This window comes from Sarcophilus harrisii, chromosome 5 (genome assembly GCF_902635505.1).
Source record: "Sarcophilus harrisii chromosome 5, mSarHar1.11, whole genome shotgun sequence".
Taxonomy (NCBI): domain Eukaryota; kingdom Metazoa; phylum Chordata; class Mammalia; order Dasyuromorphia; family Dasyuridae; genus Sarcophilus; species Sarcophilus harrisii.
Window position 1 is genome coordinate 202,738,692 of NC_045430.1, and position 8,668 is coordinate 202,747,359.

Below are 8,668 nucleotides of genomic sequence, written 5' to 3' on the forward strand. Positions count from 1 at the left end.
TCATTCCAACTTCCACCTTGGTGCTGGCTGGAGACATTCGGAGGAGGAGAGGCTGAAGCTGGCAGAGGCAAAGGAGTAGTGGCAAGAGCTCTGGGAATCAAGGAGAGAGAGAGGTCTCTAAGAAAGCTACCCCAGGAAGGACAAGATTCGGACTTTAATTCCTGGCTGCATTTGAGGTGATTATTACACTGAACTGAAACTAAGGCTGCCTCCAGAAACCTCCCAAGAAACCTGTTCCCAGAGAAGGAATATATTATAGAGAAGAGAATATTACATTACCTGCAGCATGGCAGGTACCGGTCTAGTCGCTGGGGAGGCGGTGGTGGACGCCCTGCCTTACTTCGATCAGGGTTACGAAGCACCTGGCCTGTGGGAGGCTGCTGCTGCCTTGGTAGAGGAAGAAACACGTAGGTACTGGCCTACCAAGAACCATCTGAGCTACCTGCCGGCCCTGGATTACTCAGCCTTTGAGACAGACATTATGAGAAACGAATTTGAAAGATTGGCTGCCGGACAACCAATTGAATGCTTAGCATGAAACGATATGAACTTCCAGGCTCCCTCTTCTGGGCAGAAGAATGGTATCACTGCATGGCAGGAATGTGTAAACAATTCCATGGCCCAACTGGAGCATCAGGAAGTTCTCGCTGAAAACCTTGAGTTGATGTCACAACATGGTTGCAATGCCTGGAAAGTATATAATGAAAATCTAGTTCATATGATTGAACAAGCCCAGAAGGAACTGCAGAAATTAAGAAAACATATTCAGGATTTGAACTGGCAGAGAAAGAACATGCAACTCACTGCTGGATCTAAATTACAAGCAATGGAGTCGACTTGGGTCTCACTCATCAGTAAAAATTATGAGATCAAATGGACTATTGTACAGCTAGAAAATGAAATCTTCCAAATCAAGCAGCAGCATGGGGAGGTAAACAAAGAAACATCCAGAAGGATTTCTGAAAAACTGGAGTGTAGGGGGAAGGGAGAGAAAGGGCATCTTAGGAATTCTTAAGGCATCAGGAAGTTGAATGATTCTCAAATCATGGTAAGAACCTGTTGAGAGAGTGGTAATGACCTGAATAGCCTGTGAATGCTTTAGGAATATGATAGAAACTTAGAAACTGTACAGAATGTGTGAATTAATAGTTCTTTGTATTATATATAATTCTATTTGTATATTTCTTTGACAAATAAATTTTTACCTTAAAAGAATATTACAGTTATGGTTATTGTTCATTTATGTCTAATTCTTTGTAACACTTTATTTGGGGTTTTCTTGGCCAGGATACTATATGGTTTGTCATTTCCTTTCCCAGCTCATTTTAGATGAGAAACTTGAGGCAAACAGGGTTAAGTGACTTGCCTAAAGTCACATAGCCAGTTAAGTATCTGAGGCCTGATTTGAAGTCAGGAAGACAAGTCTTCCTGACTCCAGGCCCAGCACTCTATCCACTGGTCCACATAGTTAGCTTCCTCTAATAATGGGAGAGTTTCATAACAATGGGCTTTGAGGCAGGGTCCATTGAAATTTCTTCATTTGGTTGCAAATGCCTCCTCAGATAAATGATTGTGATATTGTGATAATACAACTTTATATGATAAGCAAGTCAGGTGGAGGAGTGGCGGAGGTAGACTGGGATGCTATGAACTTCCAAATATGCATATAGATTGAGGAAATGGTATGACAATGTTCCACATTTTGGTGGGATGACTACTCCAAATATGGCTTCCTTCCTTCCTCTCTCCTTTCCTTCCTCCCTCTCTCTTTCCTTCCTTCCTTCCTTCCTTCCTTCCTTCCTTCCTTCCTTCCTTCCTTCCTTCCTTCCTTCCTTTCTTCCTTCCTTCCTTCTTCCTTTCCTCTCTCCCCCTCTCTTTGTCTCTTTTTGTCTTTCTTTCTCTTTGTCTGTCTCTTTCTCTTTCTCTCTGTTTCTGTCTGTCTGTCTTACTCTCTCTCTGCATCTCTCTTTCATTCTTTCTATGATTCCAGGACAGTGGTGAGGAGAGAGGGTTAAGATGCTATTTCCTACCTCTTTCACCCCTCACTTCTAGATCCAAGCTTTGGGATCTTGGAGTATAGTAATTGGTTGAGGGACATGAGAATATGACGGTGGAATATTCCATTTTATGTGACATTAGCAAAAAAGAGGAACATGGAGGACCTTAGTTATGATGCTATGAGCTCAGATGTTTACTTTATCTGTGAAGCTGTTATTGGATAAAGAAGGGGAGACATCAGCTTGCAAAAAGCAAAGGACAATTAACATATGAAATATATATGCCAGTTATCTGGCAAGTGCCTGGAGAACTGCTTTGGATTATGCTCTCAAGTGAGAGAGGGGCTTGTATTTTTCTTCTTTTTTTTTTTTTTGGGGGTTAGATAGAGTAAGATTATAAGCTTCTTATACTAAGACATATTGTTAAGGTCTTATTTATTGATGTAGTTTTGCATAAATGTGTATATGTATGCATATCTTCTTTAAGAGGCATTGACAATTCATTTACAGTCTTCAGAATGAAGAATGTAGCACTTGGAGTTAAAAAATTCTAAAAAGTGAAACCATATCCTTATACACATAATGAGAAGGAGGTATAGAGCTGCAGGGACCAGACATTATGGGAATTATTACTGAAATTAAAGATATTTTTGGCTACAAACAGAAAGCCGAGGTTCAGTGTATTGTAATTTAAATCTCAAAAGACTTCCTTCTCCTTGGAAGTGTATGTGATCAATATTTTCATTTTTTTTAAAAAAAGGAGCTTAATTTGAGACAGTACTTCTTCTGACAAAACTAGTGCCCTGTATTCCAAGGAAAGTCATGTTTCAGTGATGAAATAGAGATCATAGGAATTGCTGTGAAAGTGTAGTTGTTTAGAAAGAAGCAAAAAGCCATTTGTGGTTAAGCTAATTGCCACAGAGAAAACACTTACAATCATTTGCACCCAGATGAGACTAATCAGATTATGGCTTCAAATGAAAACCATTTTTCTAAATGAAATTTTCTGAGATGGCCTAGGGTGGGTGGTGATTGCTTTGCAATTGGCAGTAGTTAGGATGTTCTAATACATTGTGCTTTGGAAAAAAAAATTATTATTATTTTTTAACATTGAATGACAGGCTTGAAACAAAGATTTGAATCTGAATTCTTTGGGACAAAGGAAGGAAAAGTCAAAGAAAGAAGAGGTTGGAATAAAGAACAGCAATAGTACTGATATTGAAGAAAAGCCATTGAAGCAACACTACTGTATCAGAACTTTTATTTATCAGAGATTGGTATCATGTAGATGGTATAAAGATATAACCCAGGCTACAGCATTCTTTCTCATTGTAAATGGGGGGGGGGAAATTTCTTTTTTCTTCTGTCCCCTATGAGCAAAGTATGCTATTGTTCCCTGACCCTTTTCGCCAAGACAAGGAGTCCCTCTTAATCATGGGATAATCTCTTTCCCAATGACCTGTGATTTGGGTGGCACTTGTTCATTTTCAGATGATTTGCACCATATGACCTCCAGGAATGAAGCTCCTCACTGAAACTTACCTGGATCTAAAGGTAAACCATTCTATTCTCCTGAGCTCCTATTTCTACTGGCTCAACATGCAGTGTATTAGAATTTCCCCAATTCCTTCTTCACATTCAGACTGAATTTTGTTGAAAGGTATTCCTGCCCTTCCCCGCAATGTTTTCACTCTGATTAACCAGTTTTCTCATGTTCTATTTTTGGGTGGAGGAGCAGGCAGAGAAAGAGTACAACAGTGCAAAACAAGCTAATTTTTTAGATTTATAAGAAAAAAATAAATCTTTTTTTCCCCCTGAGCATGTCTTGGAGTCAGGCCAACCTCTAACATCTTCTACATCTATAATAAATATTGTGAAATGAAATGATGTTCACACAACAGTGACCCTGAGGCCCTACAAAATCTTCAGCCATCATCAAACAAAGGTTCAATTATGTTCACTAGATGCTGTTGACTAAAGCATTGAAATTAGAAGGGTTGGAATAAAGAATTTTCTCTTTTAACTCTAGGTTACCTGGAAAAGTCAACTAGAGCTCTCCCGTCTTTGAACTATTTCAGTGAAGAAAAATATTCCTCTAATGTTAAGGTGCTAGGGGAAGGAAGGAAGTCATACAGGATCATGTTGCATAGCTCTTTTCACAAAGGCAAAAGCTAATTATTTTTGTTTTTGAGAAAAATATAAGATTCCCTCTTATACTTATGTAGCACCCCACAGACATCTTTAGGAAGGACAAGTTTCTAAGGGCTAATTGCATAGCTTTCTTGGAAATATAGCTGGTAATTGGGGCAGCTAGGTGGTAAGATGGACAGACTGCTGGGCACAGTGTAGTCAGGGAGTTCAAATATGGGCCTGAAATACTTACTAGATATGTGAACCTGGGCAAATCACTTCCAGGGGTCCTCAAACTTTTTAAATAGAGAGCCAGTTCACTGTCCCTCAGACTGTTGGAGGGCTAGATTATAGTAAAAACAAAAAATTTGTTTTATGGGCCTTTAAATAAAGAAACTTCATAGCCCTGGGGGAGGGCGATAATCGTCCTCAGTTGCTGCATCTGGCCCGCAGGCCGTAGTTTGAGGACTCCTGTAAACTCTATCTGCCTTAGTTTCCTCCATTGAAAAATGGGGATTAGAAACTTGTTCTCCCAGGATTATTGCTAGGATCAAATGAATAATTTGTAAAATGCTTAGCACAGTACCTGAACACATTATAAGTACTATATAAATGGTAGCTATTTTTATTGTTTTGTTAGAAAAGCTGCACAGTTGGTGGACTAAACTGTGTGAGATTTAGCAAGGCTGTGAAGTTCATGGATAAAGCAACTGCAGAAGGTGGCAGCTGAGATGGAAAAGTGACAAAACAGCTGCAGGGGTGGTAGAATATGCAGAGATTTCCCTTCTAGGGTCAATGGGGAAGACGATGGTGATTATCAGAGAGGTACAGAGACTGTTCTTCATTTTGGCAGTTTCAGTTCATGTCTTAGATGCCTTGCCAGAAACAGAGATGAATTGAATTGCTTCTATGCTCTTCTCTTTCCTCCCTCTACTTGTTCATTAACAGCCATTTGTTTTGAAACTGTTTTCTTGTTTTCTGTATAATAATAGCAGCCTGGATTTATATAGAACTTTGTGATTTTCAAAACATTGTGTATTATCTCATTTGATCCTCCCAGCAATCCTGTAAAGCAGATATTGTTATTATCTTTATTTTACAGATAAGGGAACTGAGACTAAAAGAAGTTAAAGGGCTTGCCCAGGATCACACAGCCTTTGAGGCACAATCGGACCTTGGCTTTTCCTGCCTCCAAGTTTAGGACCTTATCCACTGTGCAGCTTCTCTATCCGCTAGCCGCCTGTCTAGCATACTGATATGGGCTCTCTCTCCCTCTAAGAGTTTGGTTGTCTGAGCCATGTATTTGAATGTATACTTTACTTAGGGTTTGAGAGTTCAGAAGGCATAGATTGATGGCATAGCTCGTAGGACATACAAGGGGAAAGTTCCTGATTCCAGTGTGGATGGGGGAGGAGAAGGGAAATCTCTATGCCCTTAGAGGCTTAATGAACTATCATTTAGTTTTAGGAATGATTCTATAACTCTCAAAGCAAACAGAACCTTTAAACTTGATGTCAGACATTGACTTTCTTTTCCCTCGCAAGAATAAACATCCACTGAACTAAAATTTGCCCCTTTTTATTGAAAGAAACCTGGGAAGAGAAAGAAGGAATGGTTCTTACTTTCAATTTCATTCTTCAGCCTGACTCTGAGCAATTATTTCTCCTTGTAAGATAGATACATGCTGCCAACATGCACATACACACACACACACACACACACACACACACACACACACGCCTTACTAAGAGAAGACTCCTCTGACTGGCTCCAGAGTTTGAAGCTGTCTTTAAGATGGTTGCCAGCTAAGAATCAAGATCAACAGTTGTTGGAGGAGTTGCTCCTCCTCTTGTGGTTAATTTAAGGCAATATGGTGGGTACTCTCTTCCTTGTTAAGACTTATTCTTTATCCTTTTCCTCTGCATCTTTTTCTGTGGTACAGAAAGGAGTTCCTTGTTTGTGGACTTTCTCTGTTCCCTCCTTACCCAATATTTCATGACTATTGTCAGGAGAAGTGTGTTGCAAACTGTGTGTACTTGTCCAGGTGGCCTGAGAGGGGAGATTATAGATCTTGTATTCCTGACTATATTCTGCCTTTCAGCTTCCTTTTCCAAGATTTCCTGAGAATGAACTTTGCTTCCCTAAAATGTGTTGGCAGTTAGGACATCAATAGAGTTCTTGCAGAAGTACATGACAAAAGTAGAGATCCTAAGAATAAAGGGGTTCAGAATGTACTTTGCTAGCTTTGGTTGGACTGGGAATGGCAGGGAGAATTGGTTACCCTCTAGATAATTGACATCAGGATGAAAAATTTCAGTTTTTGGGTTTGAATATTTTGGCTGCCATACTAGCCTCCAAGAAAGATGCTTTTGGATCACTTTGCAATCTAAGGAATAAAGCCATGATGGGGTTGAAGTGCATGAGAGATCTGCACCTGGAGAGCACTGCTATTGATATATTCTACAAACAATTCAAAGCCATAGGCAATTTCTTCTCCCTCCAAAATATTTTCTTGAGTAATCTAATTGATTGTATATTTTATATGTTTATCTATTTTTGAGCTTTTTATGCTGTCTCTCTATCTCTTTCTTTCCCCCTCTGTAAAATTAAGGCTGCTTCATATCCAATTTTCATTTAGAACACCTTAAAGACCTTAGAGACCCTCTTAGTACATTTGGGGGAACTTCAGATATTCAAATAACATGAATATAGTTGGAGTTTTGGAATATTCTGGGTGATATCAATAAACCAAAGGAAGTATTGACCTTCTTATGTCAGGCTACCAGGATTGCATATGGTCAATTTGAACCCAAACCTTCAGGGAACCAAGGGCCATGAATTTTTAAAAAGGTAATCTGTAATATTTTTATTGTTATTTTTAATTCTCTTTCCCACTTGTTCTTAATCTCAAAGCTATGAATTATATAGAATAGTAATATCCAAATGAATATAAACTTCTCAAGGGTAGAAGCTGTGTAATTCTGTTTGTCACTTGAACCTATGGGTTTTATTATAATGAAGATGGGCACTTTTTTGCTCACTTTAAAAGCCTAGATGGTTATAATTTTCAAAAGAACATAATTGGTTGATACATTAAGGCCTCTGACTTTTAATGCATTAATAAACACTGAACTTGTCTTCTTTCACTTTGTTTATTTTTATAATAGGAAGTTGTATTGAGATTTTTCTTAAACTCCTCTCCCCACTAAAAAAATGTTGAAATAATATGGTGGGCTTCCTGCCTGGTTGCCAAAAAAGTGGATCTCAGCTGCAACTTTGATCTCTGTGGGTGACAATCTAGGGGCCTAAAAAGCTACCAAAAAAAAAAAAAAGACTTTTCCACATTAGAGGGTTCAGGTTCTTGTTTTGGGAAAGCAACTGACAGACTTATTCTGCAGCTTTTTACTTTCTCCTTCAGGCTGTTTCAGATTGGATCTTCTATAATGCCTTGCTTTATTAATTCCCCCAAATGTTTTTGCTAGCATTGAAGTTTCCAGGTTTTTCCCTTTCAAACAATATATTTCATTGGTTTTAGGAAAATATCAGACAAGAAACCACAATAATAATATTTAATATTTATATAGTAATATGAAGTTTGCAAAACATCCTATATATATTAGCTTATTTGATCTCCATAACAACCTTGTGATGTAAGGGCTATGATTATCTCCATTTTGCAGACATTGTTATGGCTAAAGCAAGGTTAAATAATTTGCCCAGGGCAGCTAGGTGGCGCAGTGGATAGAGCACCAGTCCTGGAGTCAGGAGGACCTGAGTTCAAATGTGACCTCAGACACTTAACATTTCCTAGCTGTGTGACCCTAGGCAAGTCACTTAACCTCGATTGCCTCAGGGAGTGAAGAAAAAAAAACCTTGCCCAGAATCAAATAGCTATTGAATACCTTGGGCAGAATTTGAAATTATGTTTTCCTGACAACAAATCCCACTGTCTATCTACTACTTTGGTTGGCTATGTCTTGTCATAGATGGAGGAAGTTAATATTATAGGAACAAAAAGCATAATAATATTATGATCGTGTTGTGGTATTTATGGTGGAGACCCTTAGTTGTGGAACTGTTATTTGGGGGCCTGCCTGCAATTAAAGCAACCAAAACCCTTGCTTGACTTCATCACATGCACTAAGTGAGGTTGTCACAGTGCTCAGCTGGGAATTTTAAGGAATTAGTCATAAAGTCAAGAATAGTCTGAATATTTTATAGAAGGACAAAAGAGCTGAGGGAAAAAATAAATTGTGTGGGAAAGAAGGAGCTGGGCCCACCTGTCTTCTTTATAAAGGAATGTGGTGATATACTCTGGTCCCAAATTTAGTTAAAGTGAAATTTTAAAAAATAGAACTCTAAATTCTTGAGGTATTTTTAGACAATCATAATGTTATTATTCCTTCCATTATTCGTAGATACAACTGCGAGGTGCTAGGAATGGAAAACCAGGAGTTGAAACTGTCAAGGGCAAGAGAATCCATCAGTGTCACCCCATCTTTCAAGAGATAGTATAGAAAGAATAATAGAATCAGAGTAAT

The 8,668-nt window shown here is 38.6% G+C and overlaps 1 pseudogene; it reads left to right on the plus strand.

Annotated features, from left to right (window-relative positions):
• Positions 1–284: 284 nt before the first annotated feature.
• LOC100921099 lies at positions 285–1,106 on the plus strand (annotated as a pseudogene).
• The last annotated feature ends 7,562 nt before the right edge of the window (positions 1,107–8,668 follow it).